A 14,760-nucleotide genomic window follows, 5' to 3' on the forward strand; every position below is an offset into this window, starting at 1 on the left:
GAAAAAGGAACTCATGTTCCAAAATATTGATATAAAGCTTTACTTAATGAAATGTAACTATTTCATTAAGATTAAACTGTCGTATAGCAGGGTGAAGGACAGGGGTTTGTAACTACAGACTCCAAGTATGGTGTGGTTGTGAGATCAATGTGTTTCTCTCCAAAAACGAACTGGAATTTAAGCAAAAGGATAACAACTTCTTTAAAAATAATGTTCAAAATGCTCTAAATGTTTTCAAAACTCCATTTCTTCCATTAAATAACTTTTTCAGTAATTTGAATTTCATAAGAAATTATCGGGGAAGTTGTTTGTAAGAAGTAAGTTAGGCTCATTTTATTCTAGGTACCAACCATTTAAGATCATTATTTAAAAAAATAAAAGAATCCTGTTTTCTTTTCCTTTTTTTCTCCAAAAGACAAAAGTGAAAAAAGCTGTTAATTCTATCACACTATGTACAAAAGAATCTGTTAAACCAAATTAAAGTCATTACTGACTTTTCAACAAATTTATGGATATGAAATTCTTGTCATTTTATGCAAAATAATTCTGTAATACTTTGGATCCCAGTTACTTTAATGGTAGGACATCCAGTGAGGAGTAATTATAAAGGAACAAATAGTAATTTTATCATTTGGGACTTCATGTGCTCCTCCTTATTTTCCATCAACCCTTGGTTAAAGATATTCAATGACTTCTAAACTAGTTTTTCCCATTTCTAATTTTAAATCTTGGTGTTCTGACAATGTTTCAATCTGGTTGCACTTATTGGATTATCTGAGATGTGATGGATATATTTTTCAGTAGAAACAAAAAAATCATGTTTTCTTGGTACCATACACATTGTTATAATGCAACTATAATAAGGGATTTGTATTTATTTCAGCTAACAAATTTTTTTTTCAACGTTTTTTTTTTTTTAATTTATTTTTGGGACAGAGAGAGACGGAGCATGAACGGGGGAGGGGCAGAGAGAGAGGGAGACACAGAATCGGAAACAGGCTCCAGGCTCTGAGCCATCCTCCCAGAGCCCGACGCGGGGCTCGAACTCACGGACCGCGAGATCGTGACCTGGCTGAAGTCGGATGCTTAACCGACTGCGCCACCCAGGCGCCCCGATCAGCTAACAAATTTTAAGTTAAACCTCAAATAATTGTAGTTTAAGTTGTTATTTTCTGAGCCATTGTAAAGTAAGTCAATGTATTGAAATGAAAAATCAAATGTCTTTTGGTGAAAGAAAAAAATACACAACCGTACTCTACTGTTAATTCTACTGTTAATTTTTATTAACACTTTCATTATAGCATTTTCTTATTGATATGAATTTTAAGTAGTTTTCCCTCATTATCAGTAGGAAATGTAAAAAAAAAAAAAAAACAAAAATAAGAAAAAAAAAAGGTTTCTTTCTGTGTAAATACACATAACCGAGATAATATAGTTTTGGAATTTTTATCTTAGAGTTCATTATTATTATTAAAATTGTTACTCTCAACTTGAAAGTGCCCAGCATTAACTCTGAACCAGAAACATTTGTTTCATGTAGATTTTCTTATTGTAAGATGAAATATATACTTCCTAAACCAAAGGTTAAATGTTTAGCATACACTGTAATAAAATGAAAATGTAATGTTAATTAATAAGTATTCAGTATAACTTTACCAAAAATATCAGAGCATCAGAGGAAGGCAAGACACATTTATGAAGTATCTAGTGATTTTAGAAATTTTACATATGCCAGTTAATTAAATCTTCATCAAGATCCTGAGAAGTAGGGCTTATACTTGTTTTAGAGAGAAAAGAGAGAAGGAAAAAAGCTGAGACTATTAATAAGGATAAGAACTATTCAATCTCACCAGGAAGCTGGCTGAGTTAGGCATGCACATGAGGCTGCCTAGATGTGGGTCCAAAACTTATACTCTTTCATTTCATTTTTAAGTTTTGTTTACAGTGCTCTGATGTGTTCCCACCTGTGAATTGCCCTTGACCTACCTCAGCACAGTATAAGAAAGACATATCAAGATGAGACTAGTAATACCAACTACACTAAAGATATCTAGGTGAAGAATTCCATAAATTCTAACATAAAAGCAGATACTTTATTGAAGAAAACACTTTTGTTTTTTGGCTTCTATTGTTAGTCTTTAAATCAATTACATGGCTAAAAGTCAATAGTCATATCTACCCACAGATTCTTTTCCTATTCACCCTATTCCTTATCTCATTATACCTGCAGTGCCCTTCATTCTACCTATTTGAATTGCAAATATGAGGGGAAATGAGTTCAAGATGATAGAGAACTAAGATAAGGAAAATTCACTATTGAAAATACAGTAGTCATGGAAATTTAATTTTAACATTCCTGTGCAGTTTAGAATTGAGAGCTAGGCATCAGTGTTGGCAGTTTTAACGTAAACTAGCTGGTAAGCTACCTCTATGCCTCTGTAGCTTTCCACCCAAGGTTGAGAGTCTGCAGATCTGACAGATGAATGTTCTCTATAGCTCTTCTTGGTTAATAATGATTAAGAAGATGGTATTTGGGGGTGCCTGGGTGGCTCAGTGGGTTGTGTATACAACTCTTGATTTCAGCTCAGGTCATAATCCCAGGGTCATGGAATTGAGCCCCACATCAGGCTCTGTGCTGAGCATGGAGCCTGCTTAAGATTCTCTCTCTCTCTCTCTCTCTCTCTCTCTCTCTCCCTCCCTCTGCCCTCATGCTCTCTTTCCCTCTCTCTCTCTCTCTCTAAAACATAAAAAATAAAAAGAAGATGGTATTTGGCTTTAACTCTGTCATCACAGCATAAACATTTGAGATGAAGCTATCACAAGATAACCATTTTAAGATAAGTCATTTGACAGCCAAAGAGGTAAGTAAAGAGCATATCAAAGTACCCTATTCATTCCACACAAGAAATAAATGATAGCAAAATTATGACAATACTTATACATGGTCTCATTTTAGGTTTGGAGATTTAGGGATTGCCATTTTAGGTATCTGGATTACTTGTATTGGGGAAGAAGAGGAAAAAGGAAGGCAAAAAACTATTCTGGTACCTTCTGCTGGCTTTCAAAAGCAAGCGACAAAGCAACAGATAGAGTGTGAGATCGGTACCTCCTTGCTACACTCCAAGAAAGGAGCAACTGTCTGCTCAGCTGAGTCTGACCTCTGCTGACCTCTGTCATTGTAGGCTGAATTCATACCACATAAGAAAGTTTTGGTTTTGACTCCAAGTAATCTGTTACTTGCATTTAATCCAAGCACTTTCCAACAAGAACAGTGCACTCTTCTTGTTCACAAAATTACCCAGAAGTGCTGGGGGTTTTCATAAATCTTTCAAAAGAAGCTTTCCAATGTCAGCTTTCTTCCTAAAGTTCATTCAGGCAGTATTTTTAAGCAAAGGTTACTTTGGAATTGATAATATTATGGTGAAATAATGTGAATTAAGGAGATAATAATCTCAAACTGAAAAATCTAAAACTATTGGGTATGCATGTCTCAGTTTTAATACCAGATAGTTGTGTTCAAGAAGCAATAAAGTTGGGGTGCCTGGGTGGCTCAGTCAGTTGGGCATCCGACTTCAGCTCAGGTCATGATCTCACAGTTCATGAGTTCGAGCCCAGTGGCGGGTTCTGTGCTGACAGCTCAGAGCCTGGAGCCTGTTTTCAATTCGGTGTCTCCCTCTCTCTCTGCCCCTCCCCCACTCATGCTCTGTCTCTGTCTCTGTCTCTCTCTCTGTCTCTCAGAAACAAACATTAAAAAATTTAAAAAAAGAGTGAAGTTTTCTTTCTAATATACTATAATCAAGATTAAGCATACTTTCTTTTTTTACATTTAAAATCATATATTTTACTAATATAGTCTCAAATATATACAAAAGAATAATATCACTTAAAATTTTCATCTTCTTATAAAAGCCTTTAAAAGAATATATAAAACACTTTTACATCATGTTATGTACTCTAAAAAAATGGAAAAGTTGCATTTTAAAATTAACAGGGCTCCTGGGGCACCTGGGTGGCTTAGTCAATTGAGTGTCGGACTTCGGGTCAGGTCATGATCTCACGGTCCCGACTGTGACTTCGAGTCCCCCGTCGGGTTCTGTGCTAACAGCTTGGAGCCTGGAGCCTGCTTCAGATTCTGTGTCTCCTTCTTTCTGCCCCTCCCCCACTCATGCTCTACCTCTCTCTTCCTGTCAAAAATAAATAAACTTAAAAAAAAAAAGGCTTTAAAATTAACAGGGCTCCTGAGTGGGCACAGTCGATTAAGTGTCCAACTTTGGCTCAGGTCATGATCTCACAGTTCATGAGTTTGAATCCCACATTGGGGCTCTGTGCTGACAACTCAGAGCCTGGAACCTGCTTGGGATTCTGTGTCTTCTTCTCTCTCTGCCCCTCCCCCACTCGTGCTCTGTCTTTCTTTCTCAAAAATAAACATTAAAAAAAATTTAAATGATCAATAGTGGGCTTAATTTTTATTTTAGATAAATTTTTGGAATAAATTATTAATCCTAAGGTTTACTACTTTTGAAAAAATTAAATCAATGATTGGTAAGAGTATGTTTCACAAAAGCTGATAGGTCTAAACAATGCTATGAAATGTAGGGTTAATTTTAGTCACAATTTTGTGTTTATTATATGTCAGGTATTTTCCTTAGTATGTTAGATATATTTACTTATTTAATCCTTATAACAACCCTAAGTATGGTTTGTTTCTTATTCCTCTCAACCTCCTCTTATTCCTCCTCCACCACCTACTCCTCCTCCTCCTTCTTCTTCATTATCATCATCACTCTTCTTTAGAGATGAGGAAATTGAATCCAGAGAAGGTAAGTAATAAAGGCAAGCTCAAATAACTGGTAAGAGCCAGAGCCCAAGTTCAAACCCGGGCACTTTGGGGCCTGAGCTTGGTACCCTTAACCTCCATGCTGTCTGTATCACCTTTCACTCTGCTGCTTGATTTTGAAGCTATTTGATGAAGTTCCTCACAGGTGATAGCTTAGATTTGAATGACAACACTCAGGTGTGCTAATCAGTGACTAGAAAAGGATCTTTCATAATATGCCACAAGACTTCTAAGGACATGGAGAATTCTATGGTTTTTCCTGATTCTGTCATGTCTAACTTTCTATCCACAGATTTTGTGAAAAGAAAGACGGTTTATTTATCAAACTGGCAGAGCTCTAAGCATATGCATGATAGTTAACACAGAAGAGAACAAAATTAAGATTCAAACTGGCCTTGACAGAATCAAAATTTTGCCACTTTAACAAGATCAACACTCAATTCCTGCTTGGAGATTAAAAACAACAATAGCAACAAAAATAAGGAACACACAAAACAGAATGAAAAAGAGTGTCTGACAGCAATTGACTTGAAAAAGATCAGAGTGCTTTAGCTGACCACAGATTGCAGCAACCAAACCAAAGATGATGTCACTGAACAACAGCCACCACCACCAACCCTTTTCCCCAATGTGCCAACTATATGTTTATATGTTGCATTGAGAGAAAAAATATTGTTCAAATAGATTGAGATTTTCTCCATCAATGTATTTGGTCCTAGTCAGACAACATCCAGAATACCGAATGAAGTCCTAGATGTCATGGTACAGGACAGAGTAGAGAGAATTTAGAATAATTTAGGTGGGATAGTTTAGAATCTGGTCTGAATATTGTGCCATAAAAGAGTGGTTGGAAAACTAGAGAAGGGAAGATCTAATTAAGAACAGAATAGAATTTTTTTTAAGCTTTATTTATTTCTGAGACAGAGAGAGACAGAGCATGAGTGGGGGAGGGGCAGAGAGAGAGGAAGACACAGAATCCGAAGCAGGCTCCAGGCTCTGAGCTGTCAGCACAGAGCCCGATGTGGGGCTTGAACTCACAGACTGTGAGATCATGACCTGAGCTGAAGTCGGTCACTCAACCAACTGAGCCACCCAGGAGCCCCAAACAGAATAGAATTTTTAAATATTAGGAGGTATCATGTGTAGACAGGAATAGACTTATTTTCCCCAATGTTTCAAAAGGAAAATATGACCAATAGGTAGGAGATGCAAGAAGATAGATAACAGTTTCAATAATGTAAATGCTTGTCTCATGAAGAAATGAGTTCTCCATCCCTGAAAGTAAGCAACCAGGGGATGAATAAACTTAGGCCTACTTTTGTGAAGCTCCCTGATTTGAGAAAGAACTTAAATGACCTCTGAGGTCCCTTCCAATGTTAAAATACTATTAATTAACCTCTTTCTACATCACATATTTTATTCTCTTATCTGAATTATTAAATGTTACCTCAGTTTAAATTAAGGAAACTAAATATTTTTGTTAATTTAGTACCTTTTAATCAATAATAATATCAAGTGCAAATATATTATTAGGGAAAAATGAAGTGAAATAATGTGTCTAAAAAAACTTTTGTCTGCAAGTAAGATATGATAAGTCTCCAGATTTATTTTCTAAATCACAACACAGTGGAAACATTTAAGATACAAATTTAATGAATTGGTATAAAGAGAAGATAATTGGTTTAAAAAAAAACATAAAAAAGATTTTAGTGCATCTTTGCACCTCTGAGGGTTTGTCACTAACCAGAAAATCTACATAATTAAGAAAGAAGTCTATTTTATGCTCATCTAAATTTTGTATTTGACCAGGACTAAGCAGTCCTTACAATGCATCTTTCAAAACAGATAGTACAAGAATCTTCATCTCTCAATGACTAGGATAATTATAGCTTCAAACAGAAGAATCAGGCTGTAGCCCAACACCACTGCTTTCAAAGTGTACTTTTGATGGTCACTGGCACTTCATATTTTTGAAATTCTTGTTTAATTTTATAAATGAAAGATTTTTGCTGAATTGAAACTGTCCACCTGATCTTTGCTAATGGGACTAAAGGCCCATTAGTATGGAAACGAATGCCATCTAAGCTAATTATTTTAAATGCAAGTGTTCAGCTGAATCTACATCTGAGACCTGACAGGCAACACATGACTTTTTTAACAATTGTTCAGGGCTGCAAAAAATAGAGTTTTTCTCGAATGCAAAAGGTGACTGCTATACAATGCATTTCTGATTTAGCTTAGTTTCTGCAGTTTGACTCTCCTATATTTTAAATGAGATGGGAAAATGTAGTGATTATTTTTTTCCTGAAACCAACAGATAGCAAGCATTATATAGCTTAAAAATTCCAGATCTGATTTTAATAAAGTCCTAACAACCTAAAAAATATAACCACCATAAATAATGCTACATGGCTACATTTCCACATATATTCAAACCCAAGGTACAGTATGTTTCCTGTGGCTGAGAAGCATTTAGAGTATTCAGATTTTATCTTATTTATTAAATCCATAAATTGCTGAATTATTTGGGGATGTCCAAGGCATACAGAATTATTTCCATAATGAAGAAAATATAGCCCAGGAATTTTAATACTTACCAAATCACTAAAATATTTTTGTTGTGTTTTGTTTTGTATTTAATTGTATATCTCTAAACTGTGATGCCAAGTTTAACTCAGGATGACATACTATGAATGACAAATTATGAAAGGTCATCATGGCACAGGATTGGAAAAATCCTTCATTAGCTCCTCCTCCTCCCCTTTTCTTCCCCAACCCCTTCCTTTCCTCCTTCTCCGCTTCCTCCTCTTTTTCCTCTTCTTCCACTTCTTAGTTCTTTCTCTTTCCCCTTCTTTCTCGAATCCTTCTTCCATCCCTTTATTTTTCCCTTTTCTCTTCCCTTTTTTGTTAATGCCTGCTGTAAAGTTTGAATACCAAAATACTTTCTTTTTATTTTTTTTTAAATTTTTTTTTCAACGTTTATTTATTTTTGGGACAGAGAGAGACAGAGCATGAACGGGGCAGGGGCAGAGAGAGAGGGAGACACAGAATCGGAAACAGGCTCCAGGCTCTGAGCCATCAGCCCAGAGCCCTACGCGGGGCTCGAACTCACGGACCGCGAGATCGTGACCTGGCTGAAGTCGGACGCTCAACCAACTGCGCCACCCAGGCGCCCCAATACTTTCTTTTTATAGATATTTCCTCTTGCTCCATTTGTAAAAAAATATTCTTATGAAGATGTAATGTTAACTACAGATCAAAACTTGTATCTTACTTGTTTATGATCCTAGATCATCACAGATGATGTATTTCTGTGTTTATAATTTAAATCTTTTAAATATGAAAAACTATGTATACTATATAAATTTGAAAGCAATGTGAAAGTATTAATTTTATATGATTTCCAATTTCAGCTTCCTTAATTTTAAAGCTTAATCTGGTATTGAACATTGCAGCCACGTTTTTTCTATCATGAAAAAAATTCCTACAAATTCTTTTTCTACAGCTCACTCTATATTTGCTATTTTCACGTGTGTGTGTGTGTGTTCACATGTGGATGCCGGTGTGAATATACTGAACACTTAGTGATTAACGTTTCAATCCGATAGTTGGAGTTCTAAGCTTATTTGACTATATTTTGATAGCCTTTTAAGTCCCCAATGTATTGACTAAAGAAGTGAGTTGGCAAAAATGGATGAATCTTAATTAATTATCATATGGCATTATTCACTATACTGTGACAAAATAAAATTAAAAAATTGAGGAACAGCAAGGAGGGAGAAGTGAGCCCCATCCAGTTGAAATACTTAACTCAGGACTTATCCAAGTGGAATCTTTCTCAGTTTTCCTTTGGGGTTGTTCCATGGCAGGAAAAGGGGGAAAATGCAAAATTCTGTTACTGCAGAGTTAATGTGTGAGGGCAGCATATCCTGCCAAAAAGGTCAGACAAATGCCACCTTGATTCTCATTTTAATGGCCTAGCCAGTTATTCTTCTTAAACAACATTCTAGTGACTAGTGAGAAGAATGGGGAGAAGAAATCCAGACCACATGCAGGAAGATTTTTTTTAACTAATGATTTGATGCTAAAATTTTCTCAGCCAGGAAAATTTTCAGACTTTCTTATAACACCCCAGGTTTTCCTCCCATTTTTTGGTAAAGTATACAAAAAACTGCAAAATCAGCCTGAAACAACTCCTAATGCTAGAGGAACTAATGGGACGCCGGCCATCAATGTGTCTGATTTCATCAGTCAGGACAAGGTGCTCCCTTTCTGAGGCCAACCATCCTAACAGACCTAATCCTTTCATCAGCAGACTGACTGACAAGTGTAAATCTGTAGAGTTAAACAATCTCTACGGTCTGTGTAGAGGGTAAGGGGAGTTTAAAAAAAAAAAAAAAGTTTAAAACCTGACACATATGGGTTTCCAAATAAAGGTTTGACATTTCCAAATACTAATATCACACTGGCGCCTGGGTGGTGCAGTTGGTCAAGCACCTGACTCTTGATTTCGGTTCAGGTCATGACCTCACAGTCATGAGATGGAGCTTTGCATCAAGCTCTGCACTGAGCTTGAAGCCTGCTTGGGATTCTCTCTCTCCCTTTCTCTCTTCTCCTCCCCAAAACCCCCTCTCAAAATAAATAAACATTTATATATATACATACATGTATATATAATATATATATGTATATATCCCTGGTTTTCTCTCCAGCCTGTTAATACTTAGACAAGAAAGCATGAAATAGGTCTTTAACATTCACATATCATTTTTTAAAAAATGTTTGTTTATTTATTTGAGACAGAAAGAGAGTGGGGAGGGCAGAGAGAAGGAGAAAGAGAATCTTAAGCAGGCTCCTCACTGCCAGTGCAGAGCTGGAGGAGGGGTTTGATCTCACAGACCATGAGATGTCCTGAACTGAAACCAAGAGCCAGACACTTAACTGACTGAGCCACCCAGGCACCTCTCACATATCATTTTTAATGATAGCTTTATATCTAGAAACAGACCCTGCATAAGGATATATGAAATAATTGAGAAAAAAATTATTATGGGCTTAAAATCATGCAAGAAAAAAAATTATATCCCTCATCTGACCTGTGTGTCAATTATCTTCCACCTTGATTTTGCAACACCAAGCACTGCAATGTTCTCAAAAGGCATTGTGAAATTCTTCTAAATATTCAAAACAAAATTATGCTTCATTTTCTTAATTTAAAAAAAAATTTATTTTAATGTTTATTTATTTCAGAGAGAGAGAGACAGAGCACCAGCAGGGGAGAGGCAGAAAGAGCCAGAGACAGAATCTGAAACAGGCTTCAGGCTCTGAGCTGTTAGCACAGAGCCCGACATGGGGCTTGAACCCACAAACCGTGAGATCATGAGCTGAGCTGAAGTTGGACACTTAACTGACTGAGACCCCCAGGTGCCCCCATTTTCTTAATTTTAAAAACTAAACAAAATATGATATCTAGAACTTTTAGGAGATGGTGGCCATGGGGAAGGAGTGGTAGAGCATCAAAGCAATTGTGTGTGACATCTGGACCTAAGTCTGGTCACCCATGCTCTAGGAGGAGCATGTGACAAGTGGGCCCCATGGTTCTTCAAGTCACTTCCATCTGAAAAATGGGGGGAGAAAATCAAGTCCTAACCACCCAAAGGAATCACTTTAATGATACAATCGTTCTTTTTAAAGTGTAGAAGAAACATTTAGCATAAACACGAAATAAAAAATAGTGATGTTTGCTTGTAATTACAGGTCACTTTTGGTTTTCCTAAGACATCAAATCCCCAGGGCTAGACTGTGGGTGCATAAGGGAAATTGTGTGGAGCTCTTTGTGGGTGGTATCACAACTAGGTTTCAATTAAATAACAGAGTCTTCTACAGCTGGTCTTCTTAGTTTTTTAAAAGGTAAATATACTTAGAGGAACAGCCCTGCATGATGGCAGAAAAAGTGGTTTCTAATGTGGTAAGAGTTGAAAGACCTTTACCGACTTACCCAAAACTATTTCTGCCACCAGCCTGCGGTGTTCCCAGAAAATTTCTCACCATTCCTTTGGGACATTATCTCCAAAATGCCCATTAAAATGCAAATGTATTACCTTACAGCTCTCACATATTGACTCACTATCCTCCATTTTTATATCAGCGAGGATTTGCTTGGTCTGCAAGACGATTTTGGTGAGAGTAAGCAAACTCGGGTTCAGCCACAAAGAAAACTAAAAAGAGCAAGACGCACTTTGCAGAAGAGTCCTGGGGCAGTGAGTACCTTGATCAGAGAATGCTGAGAGGGACAAGGGCACATGGTTGGGGCAGGGAAAGACGAGGTACACGTCCTTGTGTCCCTGCAGACTCCTATACCCAGCTCTACATTCCTAAATTACACAATGATTTCTTCCTCTTTACAACTTCCAAAGCACCTTGTATTTTACCACCCACCAGATAGGCATCCTATATATTTCCTTGTCTTGGTGGTGGTTATGTGTCCGTTTGTCCTCTGCCTACTTTTAATTCTGTGTCCCTACGTTTGGGGGTCTTTCTTCCAAATCTCAGTGATTTCCACAGCTCTTAGCAGAAGACTTGTATGTAAGTGCTGTACTAATACTTATTAAATAAACAAATAAAACCAGTATACTGGAGATGGTTACATTGGGTGGGATTCTAGCAAATGTGGAATCAGATTTTCTCATTTTGCACAATCCAGGCAAGGATTTACAAAACTTTGTGATCCAGTTGCTTACCTGCCTAGTTATCATGGCACATTCTATGCACTATTGCTTTGTCCACACTTGGGGGTTTTTTGTTTGTTTTGTTTTACATCTGTCTCTCTGATTCAACTTTGATGAAGAAGACCAAAACTTATTTATTGTTTTAATGTTTTTTATTCATTTTTACTATCTTTTCTCCCTTTTTTCTACATTTCACCAGATGCCCCCAACCACCACCTCAACATCTCTGACAATACTTGACACGTAATACCAAAGAAGCCTGAGAAGGAATAAAAACAGAGAAAAAGGAAGGAAGGGAGCAAAGGAATGAGGGAAGCAATAAGAAATATACTTACAATCATTTTAAGTTTTTTCCTCCAAGGGAACCTGTGACTAAATGATATGCACATGCTAGCAGGTTGCTTGGCCATTTCTGAGGAAAGGTTTGTACACGTGAGTTGTGCTGAGCTTGACAGGTTTGGAGTGGGGAGTAGCAGTGGCCAAGGGAAAGTTTCGGTGTCATGCCAGCTGTTTTATGTCTCTTTCATCTCATTACTACTTTTCCAGAATGGAATTCTATATAGGATTGTATCATGCCAACTAGTTCTCTTATTTTGGAGGTTGAACAGCCTGAGATGTGAATGTGCCCTTCTCCTTGGGTGTTCTACAAAAGATAACTGAGAAATTGGAACTACAGTTTTCGAAGGTCTTAATTCATACTACTCAGATAATGTTATACCACTTCAAATTCCACTTTTAGTTACAGAAGTTGAACAATTCTGTCTAGTCTTTTGGAGATATTGTTGAGAAATTGTTTACTTTGTCAAGGTCCACGATTGCATGGGTCATTAACCATGTATGCAGCTACTGAACAAAAACTGCCCAGACAGCAACTTTTCTAAACAGGTCTCTGGAACAGCCCCATTATCCTTTGGTCTTTCATGGCAGTGCTATTTCACTTGCTTTTTAATACATGGCCTGAAAGCCCATGTTTTGACTATGGAGGACAACAAGCTTCTGCACACTGGGCCATTTTGTCAAAATTGTTTTTGCTCAGCCTACAAAAGCACACAATGATCTATGTATTAGGTAAAGTCTTTGTGTTATTCATTTTTCTCTTCTCTTGTACATAGATCTAAACATCATAGGCATTCGATAAATGTTGAATGAATATACTTCTAAGTTAACCAAAGCCTATAGACTTTTTCCCAGCAATGACATAGTAGATTTAACAAGCATGACTTTCTAGCTACATCTGAAAGACACTCACAAAGAGGGAACTGATAGTTCACATATTAGTACCGGTAGTTTCTCAGGGCAAGATGTGTAAGAGGGGATTCACAGTTCAGAACCATTTAGTATCGTGAGGTGAACTGAAAGTTTTTAATTTTGGTTAAAAGTGTGCTATAGTTTTGGGGAGTGCCTGTGAGCCCTTCAGAGCCATTGAATAATTGAGAGCTATTACATGGGGGTGGGAATAAATACGGGACACATTTTTCACCATCGTTGTTGACTCTAGATGGTTTTGGATAAGTACAATGTTATCATTTATAAAACCTGGGCTGTGTAGTCCCTATGTCCCAAGAAAATTGAGAAAGATGAAATTATAATTGTAAAACAAACAAACAAAAATTAAGTTCCTCAAGAAAAAAAAATTGGTACACTTTCTCAAATATGCCTCTGAAGCTCTTTTGGATTTATTCAAGTGCAGAATGAATGCTCTCACTTTGGCAACTAGGATTCATGTGATGACTCAACAGCTTTCAGTTCCAGTAAAGCCAACAACTTTATAGACTTCAGTAATGCTTGTGTTTATGATGCATAAGAAAGAAGAAAAAATAAATACAGTATAATATAACTATAAAAGATTGAGAAGACTGTCTATGATTCCCAGGAGGATGAAAACCCTGGAGTTGGGTACAATAGAATTCTGTAGAAATTAGGAATCTCAGAAACTCTAGTGACATTTCAGTTCTTTGTAAATTAAGTGAAGTTGTTTTCTTTTTTTCAACCTCTAAAACTATGGTCACTCCCTACTTCTCATTAGTTGTCCAACAAATGAAGTAAAGGTCTATAAAAAACATGATTAAAGAAGGCAATCTGATTTTTTGTTTAGCAACAAAGGACAATGGCTGTCACAAGAGCAAAGTGCCCTGAAGTTTCATATGGCCTCTTTTGGACATTAAAGGAGTGTGACCTGCACAGAAGAGCCCCCAATCAGCAATCATCCAGCCCTATACAAGAAGATTCCATGTAGTCTCCTTAGTAGCAAGTTTGATAAGAGAGCCCACTAAAGATTTCTGATATATCATTAAGAGTAAGTCATGATTCATGGAGGGTTCTCACAATATACATGGAAAAAAATAGATCATTTGTTTTGTATGACTTTGAAATATGCATCATTGCTTCTGAAGATATTTATAAGAAAGCATAGTCTTATTTTCTCTCATGGAAGTCATTCATTCTCAATCTACAGAAACCAATTTTTAGGCATGTGATTCAAAAGCTCAAAATAATTTCATAACATGAACACACAGTGCACACACAACTCCAGAGATGTACAAAAGGAAAAAAGGGAAGAAACATTACACAAGCAAGATACTATCTAAATAGACCCTTTGTGAACAAAATTATTAGTACACAATAGTGTAAAAGTATGATAAGAAAACCTGAGAGAAACAAATCAAAATATTCAATCAAATACAAGAGTTCAGTCAAATGAGAAGATTAGAAAAAAATCTCTTCTATATCAGCAATATCTAGGTAAATATGTAATAGGGGATTATCATTTATGCAGAAACAACAAAAATATAAATCACTTGACATTACTCTTTTTTAAAATGTTTACTTATTTATTTTGAGAGAGAGAGAGAGAGAGCACATGCACAAGCAGAGAGAGGGAGAAAGAGAATCCCAAGCAGCCTCTGCACTGTCAGTGCAGAGCCCAATGTGAGGCTCAAACTCAAGAGTTGGACACTTAACTGACTGTGCCTTCCAGGTGTCCCATAAAATACTTAACATTACTCTTGACCCAAACTGAAATGTATAAAAAAAAGTATCACCTTTTGCTGATAAGCTCATAAAGATATTTTTATATTTTTTGATAGGAAAACTTAGTCAATGTAAAGATGTCAATTCTTTCCAAAGTAATTTATGGGCTTCAAGAAATTTCAATTCAAGTTCAGGAAAGGAGGGCAGGTTTTGAACAATGAAGAA

At 36.5% G+C, this 14,760-nt stretch overlaps 1 long non-coding RNA gene across 2 annotated transcripts in view; it reads right to left on the reverse strand.

The window, feature by feature from the left end:
- Nucleotides 1–14,760, reverse strand: part of LOC147581052 (uncharacterized) — a 325,942-nt gene that overhangs the window by 148,810 nt on the left and 162,372 nt on the right. Inside the window, exon 1 of one of the 2 annotated variants that reach the window (XR_015251359.1) lies at nucleotides 11,901–12,759. The exons of the other annotated variant lie outside the window; for it this stretch is intronic. This is a non-coding gene — a long non-coding RNA (uncharacterized LOC147581052). Of the gene's footprint in view, nucleotides 1–11,900; nucleotides 12,760–14,760 lie in introns of those variants that run through there. 2 annotated transcript variants of the gene reach the window in all.

This window comes from Puma concolor, chromosome B2 (genome assembly GCF_028749965.1).
Source record: "Puma concolor isolate L17-30 chromosome B2, mPumCon1.1.hap2, whole genome shotgun sequence".
NCBI lineage: Eukaryota > Metazoa > Chordata > Mammalia > Carnivora > Felidae > Puma > Puma concolor.